At 34.9% G+C, this 17,044-nt stretch overlaps 1 pseudogene; it reads right to left on the reverse strand.

The window, feature by feature from the left end:
• The window catches only part of LOC142336843 (uncharacterized), a 29,498-nt pseudogene that overhangs the window by 1,899 nt on the left and 10,555 nt on the right, over nucleotides 1-17,044 (reverse strand).

Genomic DNA, 17,044 nt, shown 5'->3' on the forward strand with positions numbered 1-17,044 from the left:
TAATGATGAATGTAACAAAAAGAGCCCTTTCTTAGTTTCTTAATTTTTTGTATGATCTCTATAATAACTGGTAAATCATACACATCGCACATTGCCTTGAATGATTACCAGGAATCATAAAGACAAATCAAGGAATGTATGATGAACTAACTGGTATGCCGCAGTTTTGCTCCTATTATGAGCCCTACTGTTGCATTGAATCTAGGATTTCTTTCAAAGTTCGGATCTATTCTGCCCTCCCCCCCCTCCCCCCCCCCATTATGTTTATGCCCCAATTACAATTTGAATGGCGTCATATAGCACATTAATATGTAAAAATTAAAGCGTGCGCCTGGGGGCGTTGAAGTTATACCATTTAAGATGGGAGGGAGGTGGTTAAGAAAAACGCTGAGTTTTCAACGCTTTTCTTACGAATTTCCTGCGCATTTCAGCACATTCCAGTGCATTATTAAGTAAGATTTTTGCGCTGAATTTTTTGAGGGAATTAATTAAAAGATTGTAATATCTGCCAGGAATTGAACTGATGCTTATACTACAGGTTCCTGGAAGAAATCTCATTGAAATTTATGACACCACTAAAATTCCGACTTTATTTCGAAATCTAACATGAACCCTGAATCTAAGCCTGAAAGATATTCAAATATGTCGTGGTCTTCCAAGACTTTAGCTGCTGTAAAAAACCTCAAGTATGGACGGGAATAGGGGAATTTGCAGAAAACAAGTGACGTTTATGACCTCCATCACCAAATGGCATGAAAAAACTTACGCTGTTAAAGTATTCGTCCTGAAAGATAGTTTCCAATTAAGGGACTCGAGAGTAAGCCCGATTTAAGAACTACGTCGGTCTTAATTCACTCTAAACAGAGCTGAAATACTTAATTAGTTTCTATGTCTTTATTTTTCACAACGACTGCTTAATCGAGTTTGTAATATGGCACTGAATATGAGAAGTTAAAAAATATCTTTTATTGTTTACCCAGAAACATTTTCAAGGGTCTTCGTTCAAAATTATACGAACAAAGATGGCGACTCAAGCCACTTTTGCTTTTAAAAGCACACATACAGGCCAAAAAACGCAAAAATTTTGCCTCGCTCAACATTAGCTAAAAAAAACGACTGCAGTCATTCAATGAGGATTACTACAAGCCATGGAGAAGTTATCAAATTACGAGATGATAAACCCAGCAGGCGGATAAATTCGAGAGGTAATACAACTCGGTTTCGCGGTGGGTAATATTTTCATTCGCCTGCGGTGGGTAATATTTATTGATCAACGCTCGTTCCGAATACAGCAGTTGTATAAAATTGTATCACTTATGCAACTATTCGTACACTGTGATTAAAAGACACTGTGAGGGGCGGGGGGGGGGGGGAATCAACTCTAGTATTTGACCTAAAAAAAGACAAAAATTGTACCTTGATGCAGCAGGCCTCTGTCTGCGTGAGTGTGTTAGAGACGGCTTTGACGAGGTTCCTCGCATTCTCAACTAGCGCGTCAATCTGTCTCGTGTTTGTCAGGACAGACAGCTTTCACACTGGCCACTACTGAGAGTTGAGTTCCCAACATAGCCATTGGCTCACACGAGTCATGAAGACTGCGACCCAAGCTACACAAAATTCGAATATATATATATATATATATATATATATATATATATATACATATATATATATATATATATATATATATATATATATATATATATATATTACAAACCCGAATTATAGAACCGTTATCATTTTTGGTATAAAATGTGGAGGCTCATGTCTTGACTGGATTTATCCCCAGGTTGAGGGGGAAAAGTAGCAGAAAAATTTGAGGTAAAAAAAATTTCGTAAATTTCTATGTTTGCGAATAGTTAGCGCTGGATCTGGTGGATATAGCTTTAGTGGCAAAGCCGATCCATCGCAATTCTTGCCAAACTCATCTCCGTCATCGGGATTCGAACCACTTTTTTTTACTTAGCAGCCACATCTTCTTCAACTGTTCAACCATTCACCTAATTTGCATATATGTTTTTTGTATTTAAATAATCAGATTCACTGCACCTCATGCAAAAATTTATGCGTTGAAATTTCACAAAATCAGTTGTTTATAGCGAAGAAATTTTTGTTTTCTTCGAATAATTTTAGCGCGAAAAAATGCATTTCACCAGTCTCAACACCTAGCGGTAAAAAAAAACAAAAAAAAATTCACTGGTAAAAATCTGACAAAAAATCACCGAGAAATTTTTTGACGTAAATTTAATTGTTAAATTTTCAAGATTTTGAAGCGGATTATAATGGTGAACCTTTCCATTGCTTTTTGAAATTGACAATTTTAGCAAGAAATTACGTGTCAATACATTTTGCTGAAATTTTGTCAACTTTCAGCGGCCACATTTTTGTTTTCACCGCTGTCTGTTGGTACTGATGAAATGCAGTCTATCACCGCTCAAACAAACCGGTGAAAATAAAAATTTTACGCTATAAACAGCCTGATCTTTGGAAATTGGAACAGATAAATTGTAGCATAAAGTGTAGTGATTGTGATTTAAATAAACAACTTTGAGAAAATTTTTTTGAAGAAACTTTGAGGGAAGAACGATTCTAAATTACATTAAAATGGGCTCATTTAGACTTTCGAATATTCATGGAATAATCTGAACAGACTTTTCTTTGTTATCTGATTAAATTTTTGCTATTCATAAGATTTTTGAAATTCATTTATAAGCCTTGATATAAATTTAAGAAGTGTTTGTATAACGGTTTTTTGTCGAAAATTTTCGGGTAAATATATTAGCCCTTATGGATATCTTATCTCCTAGACAATCTGGGATATGTTTTTCATCTAATTTCAATCTATTTGTTGGCTCTTTTATCTTAAACTGCTGGAAGCAAAATTTGGCTGTGAACAAGTTTGACTGCGTGTCCGGACAAAACAGTCCCAGACAAAACAGTCCCAGACAAAATAGTCCTAAATTGCAAAATAGTCCCAGACAAAACAGTCCCAGACAAAACAGTCCCAAAAAGCAGACAAAACAGTCCCAGACAAAATAGTCCCAAATTTTTACAGATTTTGACTCAACGCATTAATTAACGAAAGTTAATTCAACGATTAAGCTAATCCGAATCAAATTATCGACATATTAAAAGTGGACGCAAAACTAGTTGTTGAACTCAATGACAGGTTTGGTTTTAATTGTGCAGCATATAAAAGAGTTCCTCACGATGTTTGGCGTCATAATTCTGACGCAAATTGTTAATATGGAATTCATTCAGACAAACAAAAAATCGGAATTGCTCGTCTTTGAAGGCTATGGCTATATAAGGCACCGACAACTTACAGATGGCGCATCCTCTTGGCGCTGCTGTATTACAAAATGCAATGGCAGAGTCAGGCTACGCAATGACCAAATCGAAGTTATCACAGCCCATAGCCATTTACCTGATCCAGCAGATATTGAAAAGAGGAAATTCTGCTCAGCGTTGAAAGACAGAGCAGCAATGGCTGACGAGACTCCCCGCCAGACAATATTTGCCGCCCAAAAAGACATCAACAGAGAAACAGCAGCCAACATTCCAGCTTACCACTCAAACCAAAGGACAGTTAACAGAACGCGCCAACAAAATCGTCCACAAATGAGTGAGCCCTCGTCGCTGAGAGGATTTGAGATTCCCGAGTTATTACAAATGGCACATAGTGGTGAGAAATTCATGTATTACGATTCAGGGCCCCAAGATGAAAAAAGGATTATTGTTTTTGCAACTCTGCCAGCCATTGACTTGCTCGAGCAATCGGAGGACTGGTTCTGCGATGGGACATTCTCAACTGCTCCAAACGTCTTTTTTCAGGTCTACACAATTCACGCTTTGGTTGATGGCGTCAACTTGCCTCTCGTGTATGCTCTTCTTCCTGATAAAAAAGAAGAGAGCTATCGAAAACTACTCTGTTCTCTTCCGGAAACATCAACAAAACGAGTAACAATCGATTTTGAAATTGCAGTTCGGAACGCATTCCATCAGTGGAATGAAAACATTCAAATTCAATTTTGTTTCTTTCACCTTGGCCAGAACGTGTGGAGACATGTGCAGTCAGCCGGCAAAGCTTCGGAATACAACAATAACTTGGATTTCCGAGAGCATATCAGAATGATGCTTTGCACGGCTTTCTTGCCAGTGAAAGATGTCATTACTGCATTTGAAAAATTGCAGTCAACTTGCCCAGAAGACTGTCAGCCAATTTTCAACTACTTTGAAGACAATTACATCGGCCGATACAACTCTACTGGACAGAGACAGAAACCACGATTTGCGATTGAACGATGGAATTGCTGCGAGCGCATAAAAAAGGGCTATGCCAGAACCAACAACTCCGTCGAGGGCTGGAACAGTAATTTCGTAAAATTGGTCAATACAAAACATCCTTCACTGCCCAAACTGATTGAGAAATTCAAGGATGAACAAAAAAATGCAGAAATAATGGTAGAGAAGATAACAGCTGGCCAGCAAGTAAAGAGGCCAAAGAAAGCAAATTACGCAAAAATTGATGCAAATTTACACGAACTTGTTCATAAGTACCAGCATCAGAATATGATTGACTTCTTGAGAGGCTGCAGTTATAATATCAAACTCTAACAGTTGTTGTTTTCTCATTGTGATCCTTTATTTTCTGTGATTCAATTCATTCATTTTCTACCAAAATTTTTTAAGTTTAAAAGTAACGCTAGAAGCGATCTGATTATTGCAAAATGTCGATCATGAACTAGCTTTTCATTTTCCCTTCTCTCACGACAACCCATGCCCGGGCTCTCCCGATTTTAACACTTTTCCCAGTTTTTCCCAATTTTCGATCTTATTTAACCTCAATTTTTGATTTTTGCGAAAATATTTTTCCCCACTCGGGCTCGAACCAGCGACCTCCGAATGTGAGCCCAGAGCACTAACTACTGCGCCACGGTGATTTTGATTTTCCGACTTCAAAGCTTTCTTTGAAGATCAAAGCTGCACTTTCTTTTTGATCTGAATTACGAGCGCTTTGAGAGGGACTGTTTTGTCTGGGACTGTTTTGTCTGTTTTCTTCGGACTATTTTGTCTGGGACTGTTTTGTCTGGGACTATTTTGCAATTTAGGACTCTTTTGTCTGGGACTGTTCTGTCTGGGACTGTTTTGTCTGTTCACCGTTTGACTGTAATCTGTCCAAAGGAACGACAGAATGGACAAAGTTTTCTTTGCAGCAATTTTAATCATTTCTTTTAATTTTTAACCAGAAGTGTTACTTTTTCTGGATCAAATAATCTGAGTTGATTGTACAAAAAATAAGTTAATAATTGGGCTTCCTTTAATTTAAATGTCTCGACAAAACTTTTTTTTAGCTATTTGAATGGTCTGTGATGTAAAAGTACGGTAAAATTAATGTCAGTCCGAGAAAAACTAGTCAATATTAATGACCAGCGTTCATTTTCATTTCGACCATAATTGTTCTCACGAATTTTGCTTTGAAACAGTTTTCTTTAAACTGGACTGTGTTCTATTTTGCTCAAAAATTTTGAGCTCAATTTTGAAATGATTTTTGTGGGTTTTTTTTCAATCATGTTGACCAACACTGCGCATGTTTGTTTCAATTTGAAGAAAATGGAAATCAAGAATTCAATGCTGCAAAAAGTTAAAAAACAGTTTTTTGAGAAACCATGCGACCTTTATTGAAATAGTAAAATTAGACCCAAGTTCAGATGTAAAAAATGACGAAACTAAGTTTTTAATAACTTTTTTATAGTATAATTTTACACGACTTTCTTGGGCTTGACTTACGGTGTTTTTAGTGAATTAAACACTAATTTATAGAATATCCATTCAGTTTTGCTACTCTAATTTTTCAGTCTATGACGTATATTCACGATGCATGCAATCGTAACGGAGTTATAACGGAATTGTAAGAAAAAATAAATCATAAACGAATAAATCTCTGCTTTAATTAGTCAGGACAAACGAAGCATTAGATAGAAAGCAGTTTCGAAAAAATCAACCTCTCTTTAGAAAAAATGCTGCATTAAAACGGTTTTTATTTACGATACTCACCCCTTCTGGTCGACACACCTGTCTGCAATCAATTTCGCCCATTTCAGAATTGATTGACCGTTTGCACTAATAGCCTTAGCTGTGTGAACAAAGTCCTCCTTGGTCTAAAACAGTTCCAAAAACATTTGATCTACTCTCTTGGTTATAACTTCTAAGCAATTTTAAAAAGCAGAGTTGCAAATGACTCTATAAAATTCTATCGACTGAAATCATGCAATTTTTTTCGTGTGATGAATGATCACACAACTTTATGTTTGAAAAAATTGTATCGTGTGATTTCACAGCAGAGAAATGTCCTCGTGAGGAACAATTTCACAAGTTTTCATTTGGGTAAGTCTACGAGGAGAATTACTGATTTCTTTATGTTTTCTGCAAGCTGTTTTGTGATGTTTTAATAGTCATGACATAAAAATGAACTTTTATGAACTCTCAGTCTCGTTTAGTGGAGAAACCCAAGTTGCGAGTTTAGGTTTGAACGATATTCTGACCTTAACTCACAGGGTGTGAAGCATTGTAGCTTTCTAAGCAAAATTAAATTATGTTGAATTAAGCATACCGCAATTGAAAAGTAAAACCGTAACAAGGGAGCAAGAAAAAAAACCAAATCATTTGTTTTTCGTCACATATGATTTATACTTTTTCACGAAATTTGAAGAAAAAAGGAAATTTCGCGTGTGTCAATTGTCCCATAAAATGGTGTGTCAACAAATGACTTTTTTCTGTGATCTCAAATTAGAAGAAACGTTAGTGTGTTTGACACATAAATGAGTTAATTAGGAAATTATATTAAAATTGAATTTTAAAATCAGCAAATGAATTCAAATCGCACTATGATTAAAATCAAAATGATAATTGTCGTGCGATTTAAATTTATTTGCCTCGAAATATTTCGATATAAAACCAAAAATTTGATTAACTTATTCACCTGCCCATTGAAAATTCTGAGTTTAAAAATTTATTCAATTAAATCTTTTCATCACCCAAAAATTTTCAATTCTCCCTTCTTTGCGGTTGACCAGCTGTACCGTCCATTTCAAGATTGAATACTTAGCTCGAATTTTTTTCTACCATTGAAGTAACTATCTTTTTGCATAATGAACACTTATCGCTCCTTATTGCATTCCCTTGCTATATAGATATGATAACACTTGGTGATATTGGACTTTACACACTAAAATGGCTTTTATTTATCCCATAATTGCTTCAGTCACCAAATTGCCTGTGTTTTCCTTTCATAGCGCATAAGAACAACATTCTCATTGCCTTTATATGGTAATAAATGATAAGCTGCAAAGATAGAAACAACGAAAGCAAAATCCGTTTAAAAAACTCTCGCCCATCTTTTAAGATTCAAATCGGAATTCGCTTACAAATTCGAGTGAATTTCCTTGACTCTTAAATCTATCAATAAATAAATAATAGCATAGCCAAGTAAAGTTCTTCTTTACTGATTGCATGATTGATTCAATCGATACACGTTGCCACCTCATCAAGAGACTATTATGATAAAAATGTTATTAGTGGAGTTCGAAGCTTTAGTAGCAGGTAGTTACCAAAAACGCTAACTAAAGGACGTATAAATGTTGAATTGAAGGGATTTGGCAAAAACGTTCTAGTTTTAAAGTTATGTTTTTGATCAACAGTATCGAATATTTAGAGTCTCATCAACTATGTTGATTCTGCTAATTTCTTTTCTACCCAAAAAGGTTTTCTTTGTTTCCGTCAAGTTTCTTACTCTATATAGAATCTGAATATTTAGGGTGGAGGTTTTACCCTATTCATAATTGCACAATTGTTCCTAGAATCTATCTTTAGAGAAAACTACCGGACTGGATAGTCTTTTCACAAACCTACTGCTCTTAATTAGACTAAAGGGTTATACCAGGCCCCCCGGTCAAGCCCAACAAACAGTAATTTCAGGCGCTATAGAACTGTAGTCAATTGCCAAAAATAATGATGATATTAGAATATGTTTGTAATGCCTCTCTATGTTATATGATATTTTAGCTTCTGCGAAATGTTTTACCAAATGAAATAAATTGGTGACTCTAAGATTGAGAATTATACCAGGTCCTTAATTCACTTTCTAAATAACTAATCAACCAATATACTTAAAACAAAATAGTAGATGACGTGATGAGCTCGTCGGTTTTCACTCCACAACCCAACCAGACGAGTATTAACCAACTTGATAGAAAGTTAAGACATTGCCCATCAAGTACTTCAATTTACTGCAGACCGTTTTAATTTTCTACTTGGTTCACCAGTCTATACTACCTGGGTTAACTTAACTTGCCAAGTCTTCGACGAGCAGGCAGGCCTACCCTCAGAGTGGCTTCATTATACGGTCTCCTGGAAGGAGCTTGGCCGATTAGTACTCTCAGAAGACGATCGTCTGGACGATGCCCTGGACTCGGTGCTGTCGTCCAGTTCGTTAACCTAACTTAACCTGGTTATTGATTGGTTGATCACTACTTTACTGGTCACCAAGCTATCTTAAATCCAAGATCCTTAGATGTGTATTGTGAAGTTACCAAAGTTGTACAATTACGCTGTTGATTAACAGAAAACCGAAAGAAACGATTAAGTTTTGCCCAGTCTTAATTATTACAAGGCTATCGTTCCTTCAGAACAACTAGTTACAAATGCTTATGAGTGTCAAGTATCGAAGCGTTTAGCAAATACCTACTAGATACCAGTCTAAGCTCTACTAAATTATAAGAAAAGGTCTAAAAAGAGAAAGTATTTGGAAATTTGCTAAGTAAATTAAACGAAAAGTATAGTAACCAGAGTAGGCTAATCAATCAAAATCTACGATTCTATTACAGCGACAGAGATCTGTTAACTCACTCGTCGAATCAAGTTACTACACGAAATTCACTATAACAACAATATTGTTATTTTCAGAATGGTTTTATTACACAACACGCAACACAACAATTATTCGCAGAAATTGTTCTCCCCAATTTGGCTAAAATAGTTTAGTCATATTTTTACCAAAAGTTCCTAATCTTTGTGTGAAAAATACCTTTTTGGGAAAAGTCTTCAGAAGGTCATTCATGAATTTGATAGCCGAGGCCCTTAATTTGGGTTTCTAATCCAATATGACGTGGGTGAGAATTTTGGTGTTCAATCTGTGATATAATCTTTATCAGAGTCACTATTTAATTATTCAACCGTTATCATCAGTTTAAATTTCGTCACCATTATTATCTTTGTACAGTTTCAAATTTAGAATTCGCTTTTGTGTTGGGAATAATTCAAGGTCAGTATTAACTTGGTTCTCATCCGAAAAACGCTTAAGTTTAACTTTCCATTCCTACACTGTAAACAAAAAATGTTTCAAACATAAACTTTAATGGTCGTAGTGTCAAATTTTTTAATATGGAGAAGGATTGGTAAAAAGAATAAAGAGTTTTGTATATAAACTCTTAAACTTTTGAGAAGTAATCTCTTATAACTCTAGGCCGTAAAATATAAAAAGAACAAGAAAAATTGTTAATGTGCTTTTGTGCATCGTCAAATGATTCGTTAAATTTGAACAGGAACAATTTAAAAGATAGAGTTTATGTTCTCATCACAAAAATGTATATTAGAATTATGGCGAGCATTCTACATCAAATATTTCACCAGTATGTTTAATCTATGTTGATTATCTGCTAGTAGGAGGGATTGTAGTAATCTAATTTTGGTTGAAATAAAACAAATTTAAAACAATAGTCAACGCCAATTTATCGTTTAATGCCAGTTTGTTACAAAATTGCCTTCTGCCGTCTAAATTTTTAAATGGGCATCAACGGAATTTATTTAAGTTTCATTATTACAAATCAAAAGAAAATTGAAATTATGACCATATTTATTTTGGTTTTCTTTTTCAAAATAATGATAAATTTTTACTAAATTTGACACATTTCTTGAATAGATAACGGATAAATGCTTCCGAATGCAAAATTAAAATTACTATTATTTGGTGAAATAGAATAGGCTCTCAGAGAGAAAAGATAGCTTATACCGGTAGCTGCTTTCTTCAAAATCTTCTAGTGTTTGTATTATAGACGAATTTTCAAACTGATCTTAGTAGCGTTCAATCGGTAAAAAAGCTGTTTGCTAAATAACAGTATTTCAGCAGAATCTTAGTTTCTTTTTACAGTTTTGCAAGTATTGATGAACAAAAAAAACTCAATTTACGTTTTCCATGATCGATTGAATTTTGAAATCCGAAAGTATCATCAGTTTCGATATCATTTGCAAAAGTTAAACAAAATTTTTCTTAAGCATTTTTAGTTTATTGGTAGCATACTCAGCCATAGTCTTGAGTTAGTATGTTCGTGCGGTACAAATTCAAATGTACGAATCAGTAGTGATGTCATGCCATATTTGTATTTTTTGAACTAACATTGAGTGGAGGTTGTCCCTGTGTGAACTGGGCCAAGTCATGCATCTGTTGTGCAAGTCTCTTAGCGGCCGATATCATGGCATTCTTGTCACTCCCCGAACTGTCTTCGAAACTCACATAGCTGTCAACTTGTTTCTTCAACTCATCCGCAGCTTGCTATTAAAAAATATTCAAAAGTCGATTTTCAGTCGATTAGTTTGTAATATTTTTTTGTCGATTTAATTGTAATATTTTTTGTTTCAAGTATCTTTATCCTTTTGGTTATAATCTAATATTTGTTTTGACAAATAAAACAAATGGTTAATTTAATTGAGTTATTTCCTTCCCCCGTGAAGAACTATTGGACAGCGTGATTTACTATATCACGTATAAATAATACGCGTTTTTGCACTGTTCATGTGTTCAATAGTTTTATAACCTGCGGGGCTAACCAGTAAACAGTGCAAATAAGATAAGATAGCTGGAAAAAATTAGCTGAAAATGTTTTAGATGTTATTTTTTGTAGAATATATGAGTTGAAAAATGGTATGTATTTTCGAGCATAAAATAGGGTTGAAATTTGAAAATAACCTTGCTGTTATTTATACAATACCTTTTTAATCAACTGATTGAAACCTCAATAACAAGGAAAATACTCCTAACTAGTGGGCTCCAGCATAATTTAGTGGGCACCAGCGTAAAGTTTACGCCCCCCTCCCCCCTCAGGCGTACGTGCCAAACAATTTTTAAACGGTAACGTGACAAATAAAAGTACATAGTTTTTAAGTGAGGGGAGAGAGGGGGGGGGGGGCGTAAACAAAACAGTTAGACGGTGGGGGGGGGGCAGGATAGGTCCGGAAGAAAAATTGTTTGAAAAATGTATCGTAAGAAAACGGCCTTTCTTCAGTTCTTGACAGTTCAATTAAAATTGAGTTTATTGCAATTTCATACCAGGATAGTTTGGGTGTTCTTTCTAGACAGCATAGTAGGTAGTCTCTTGGGTCTGTTTCGATATTGGGGATTAATAGCAGCCACCTCCCCCTCCCCAATAGCTTCCATGTTGCTGGGTTCCCCATCCAACGAGAGGAAATTTTTGTCGGGTTTATTTGCCAGCAGAGGCGATTCTGCCGCAAGACTTGCTTTCAGTTCATCTCGTTTTTTGGCGAAGTCTGATTCGCTAAAATTTATACCCAGTTTATTTTAATTTTTTAATAATCAACAGATTAAAGTGTACCGATATTCGGTTATTATATGAATTTATTATATGAAACTATAGTAAAGCGGTAAGTTTTCATATGAGTTGCTATATGATTTTCAATTCCAACCCATTCATATTATTTTTTTGGGTTAGTAGCTTTAGGTGATTCAGACATTTGTATTAAATCAATTTTGGCAAACTGAAGAGATAAAAAATAAAGAACTACCCTTGAAATTCTTCTGAAAAATGAATCACTAGAACTGATTCTTCGATTTTTCGTTTCCCAGAAAGCAAATAATAACGGCTTCATAATTAGCCTTCATACAGTTTAAAAATACAACAGTTGAAAACTATTGTAATATTTAGGAAAAAGTTTCAGTCAAAAAATTCTTCTCTCAATTCGTCTTCAGATTCCCCGAGTCAGAATGACACAAAAAATTGAACACTAGCAAGAAACAATAACAAAAATTAAAATGTTCTTTCTTTCATTCGAAGCATATGATTTATAGAAAATGTATATAACGTTGCAAATGTATTGTTAAGCAGAAGATAGCTTCAATTATTATGAGAATTGTTCAGAAAAATTTCAGATTTGGTAAAAGAATTGTTTGTCGCAATCTTCAGCTGCGAAAACGTTTACATCCCTTTAAATACGAATTTATTCAGGCTACTGATCTATTTTTAAGATGTTTAAACACATCAGACACCACGTAATGATATAGAAAGCAATTGGCGGCAATGCCATCAACTTTAATTGAACTCCAGATAATTAAAAAAAACTGTGAAAAAAACTCTTAAAATATGTTTTTAATCTTATTCGCTAATAGCGCTTCGCAAACGCTTTATTATTGCAAATGCTTGTCAATATGAAGGCAGAAAAACGCGGTCATACCTTTTTGTATAGTGCTTATCTTTCCAAAAGCACAACCAAATTAAATTTTTATAGTTAATTTTCACCTTGTGAAACGATACTGAGCAATCGTGTCAATTGAAAACTATTAATTGCTATTTCAGTACCTCTTAAAAAATTGATTTTGTTAGGTAACTTAATTTTTTTTTTCATTGAGGTCAAAATTTTTCAGTTTTTCATAATCATCATCTGAGAACTCTGATGACAATTTACTGCTCTTTTACGTGTTTTTCCGCATTTATATTTCTTCTTGCATGAATAGATATCGCTTTCCAAAATGGCATACAAAAATCCGTATTGAAAACTGAGAAAAAAAGAAATGAAAACTGGTTAAAGACAAATCCTTAATATCTTAGGTGCAATTTTATGTGCAGACTATAGTGTGCTGGTAAAATTACTAAAAATTGAGAATTTTTACTGACCTGATTTTGTTAGGCTGACATCGATATTTTCTTAACAAATGATTCTATAATGCGCATTTCCCTTAGAGTCTTTTGGCCCTAAATTTTTGGTGCAAATTTGCATTCATCCATAAGTGAATCCCCCAACCAATCTTAATACATGTATTTTTAATTACCCCGTAAATGAAGTTCATTCGTTTTTGTGAAAACAGCCCAGTTACACTAAATTATAAATCTTTGGTCTTTTCATTAATAAGAATGATAATATATAACCCAGCCTACATAATCAATCCACTTGTATGTTTCTTTTTTGATAGATTTTTAGTGTCACGCATAGAGCTTGATCAAATTTCGGAAAAAAATTTTTGTGATGAAATTTTTTCTTTCGCCTACTTTTTTTGGTGCATGGACCTGCTATGTGTTTGACTATCGCTTTGTTAGCACAAGCTAGCTAACCTTGGCAAAGGTAAAATCAGTTTTGGTGATAATGAGGGACGTGTCATTAATAAAAAAAATTTCATATTTTCAAAATTTTCTCGCGACCTTGGTTTCTCTGCAGGTGTGACCGTGAAGTTGGGCATATTCTCATTCTGGGAATTGAGAGCTCTGTTGGGCTGTATGCTGATGTCAATTTCGTCCTCTTCCACTAATGAGGGTTTATTAGGGGTACCTCTGAGTTTGGTGGTGATACCTGTCAAGTTCGAAACAAAAAAAAGTAAATTATAAAGAAACAAACAAAAGCATTGATAAACAATAAAAAATTTTCTCCATTTTCGAATCTTTAATTATAGCATTGTTTCTAGATCTAAATTTTTCTGTGGATACGAATGTGTGACCATGATCAGACCTCGAATTAAGAGCAGACCATGCTTCATCGAGATTTGTCTAGAAAAGACAAAAATTGGCACAAGTTTACAAAAAAGAGACTTTTTCAAAACCCAAACAAACATCTAAATTTTTGCTGGGCTAGCATTTTTCGAGCTGTAAAACAGCTAGAAAGTTTTTTTTCATGCTGAGGCATAACTCAGTAAACCACGCTCAGCGTAATTTTTTTTTTACTAGCGACAGGATCCAAATCAAATTTATTTCCAATGAACCCTTGAAAAAAACCATTGTTCGACTTTAATTAGGGACATTGTAATTTTGTTCAACGCGCACGCAAACATGCACGCACACACATCCCCTCCCGTTAAGATGCTTCTTTTTTGGTCATGGTTCAATCCTGTACAATCAAAAGCCAACCCTTTTCCTTACCTTTCGCATCTTGCTTCGTTATTCCAGGAGCAGTTTCGGCTAAGTGAGACAAGTACATTGCAGACAGCGCCCACTCCTTTCTCAACTGTCTCAACTGATTCTGAAGTCCTTCATCTTCACCTGAAGAACATTCTAGAATTTTGATTGAAATATTCTAAAGTTTGGAACTCAGAACATCAACAATCTACAACGCGGGCTGAACTCCTAGCTGAGCAGAAGGAGCTCAAGTTTGGCTCAAAATACGCGCTGGAATCTTTTTAGACGCCTCAGTCAGAATTTAGTGCAACATATACGTATATAGTTTTCTATATCATTGTGTATTTCTATAAAATTTGCGCATTGGTCTTCAAATTTCATATACAATGATTAATTTTTTATGCCCCAAACCTCAAATCGCAACAGATCAAGGTGCACTAATTGATCGAAACTCTTCAAGCTCTATATTATCTCAATTTAAGCTCAATATATATCTTAATATTTATCTCAATATAAATCTTAATAATTCTTGCTTAATCTTATGATTTCGTGCTATTCATGTTTTTGGGTGCTATTGAATTTTTAATACTTGGTACATCTTGCCATGTCATGGTTAATCTTTCTTGAAAATCGTGCCTGGATCTTGTTTCTTGACACCCATGCAAAGATCTTGCAAGTTCGTACATATCTTGATATTATCTTGGCATGTAACATGGCAAGATTTTGGCAAGATTTTCCATGATTAATTATTTTTCTTATCAAGGCTATCAAAATTCATTTCACTGGGTCGTTTAAGCTGTATTTAATCTAATATTAAATTTAAAGCTGTTTGCTGGCTCTTAATTAATTAATAGCCAAACCTCTTAGATATTGGCGACATTCTAAAATGATAGCCCTAGTTAAAATTTTGCCGAAAAACATAAGAAATAATTGCTTCTGATTGTTTTTTTTTCATAGAAAAGCTGTCAAAGCCTTTGTTTTATTTTGACAGGCTTAAACGTTTTTGATCGTTTTTTCGACATAGGATCTTATCGCGAAGAATTCATGAAGCAGATTCTAACACAAAGCAAACGAAATTATCAAACATAAACCAACTAACGTCCTACAAATTGCTGTCGAACGTCTATCGAAGCAAAAAATTTTGAAGGGGTCAAAGCATAGAGAAACTTTTATGATGAAAATGGGTCTTACTAGTCAGGGACAGTACCCGTTGCTACACTTTTGCTACAACCTTCTCTCACAATTGGTTTCATTTATTTATTTTTAAATCAAAAATTTTTTTCTGAATCAGCCCAATTGAGCACTCAAAAAAATCAATGTCAATCGTGAAAAAGTCACTCGATAAGAGAAATCGAAAGAATGTTCTAGAAGAAAACGGTCAGGCCAAAATTTTGCATAAAGAAGACCAACACGTTTATAATAATTGCTTCAAACTTCGTTCAAGAGCAATTGAAAAGATAACTGACCATATTGGTGACATTGATATTGATCGAAGCAGATTCTAAAATACCGCAAGCGCCTAACTGTAAGCCGAATTCAGGACTGAGTCAAAGTCTAATACAGGTCACATTTTGCTTTGAATTTGTCTGATTCAGAGCTTATTCAGTGATTCATTCTGAATTATCTTCTGATTCAGAAGAATACAGAGTCTTTTCTCTGAGTTTTGCTCTGATTCAGAGATATGCAGAAACCACTACACAGTTGGTTCTGAAATCCTTCTGAATCAGTACTAAAACTTGAATTTTCTCTGAAATTGCTCTGAATCAGTACTGATTGTCATTGAATCTTTTCAGGTACGCGCCATCTTTTCAGAACTAACCATTGGTATGGGCAAGTTGCTTGCTCTTTTCCACAATCATAGGTGTGATCTTGTTCAGGTTGTCCATAGCCTTCAGTGCCTTTGACCTCATCGCAGAATCCGGACATCCAGAAAATGCCTTTTGGACTAACTTCCTTAGTTCGATTGTGTCTGTCTGAAGTCTGTCCGAGTTACTTTGCATATCGTTTGAGTCACTTGCGGGCGATAAAAGTTTCCCGAGTCCTAAACAAGCCACAGATTCTTATTACAAACAACCGTCCTCCAATGTTTGAGTGTTCTAGGAAGAAAAAACTCTTGTGAAAATTGACTAGGAACGGATTGGAACGATTGTTCTTTTTTGTAAGCCGGGGTCTTGTGCTCCCGAAATTGGGCATCTCTTATAACCCAATTTTTTGTTCTCTCTTGTTCCTCGAGTCTCTATCTCAGGCTAAGTTTAATTAAATGCATAAAAAATGCATAATCTAAAGCTAAAGTTAAAGTTATCCTATAAAAAATTAACCCCAGATTGTTCTCTCGCGACCTTCAAACGCCTGCAAAAATAGCCTATCAAAATTTTATTATTGCCATAATTGTGACGGGACCTATAGCTATGTTTTTAACCCAACCTAGATTTTTAGCTCAACCAACCAGTGCAGGTTCTATAACGTGGAACACTACGACTCGTGAGCGATATGACATAAAAGGTTGCAAGACATTTCGTCAACAAACAAGTATTCATTTGAAGCTAATGTTGAAATCTTTGCATACAAACATAAAGTCATTTGCAATTATAAGACAATCAACTTCAGTCTGTTTGGAGCGGCGAACGCAAAGGAAGCCGAAGTAAAAGTAAGCCTACAGAAAAACAAGACGAAAATTATGTAATAGTTATGTAATCTATAAAAAATAAAACATTGTTAGCCGTTACAATCAATACTGCGCGTAGTATTATAGTGCATAATGTATTCCAATGCACCAAAGAAACTAAAATACGTCAATTTTTAGACATCTAGTGGGTACGGAATTAGCGGACCGCTGTCCATGGCCATAGCCTCTCATCCGCTGTGGGATGTAA

Source organism: Convolutriloba macropyga, chromosome 3, assembly GCF_964194025.1.
Source record: "Convolutriloba macropyga chromosome 3, txConMacr16.3, whole genome shotgun sequence".
In the NCBI taxonomy this organism is placed as follows: domain Eukaryota; kingdom Metazoa; phylum Xenacoelomorpha; order Acoela; family Convolutidae; genus Convolutriloba; species Convolutriloba macropyga.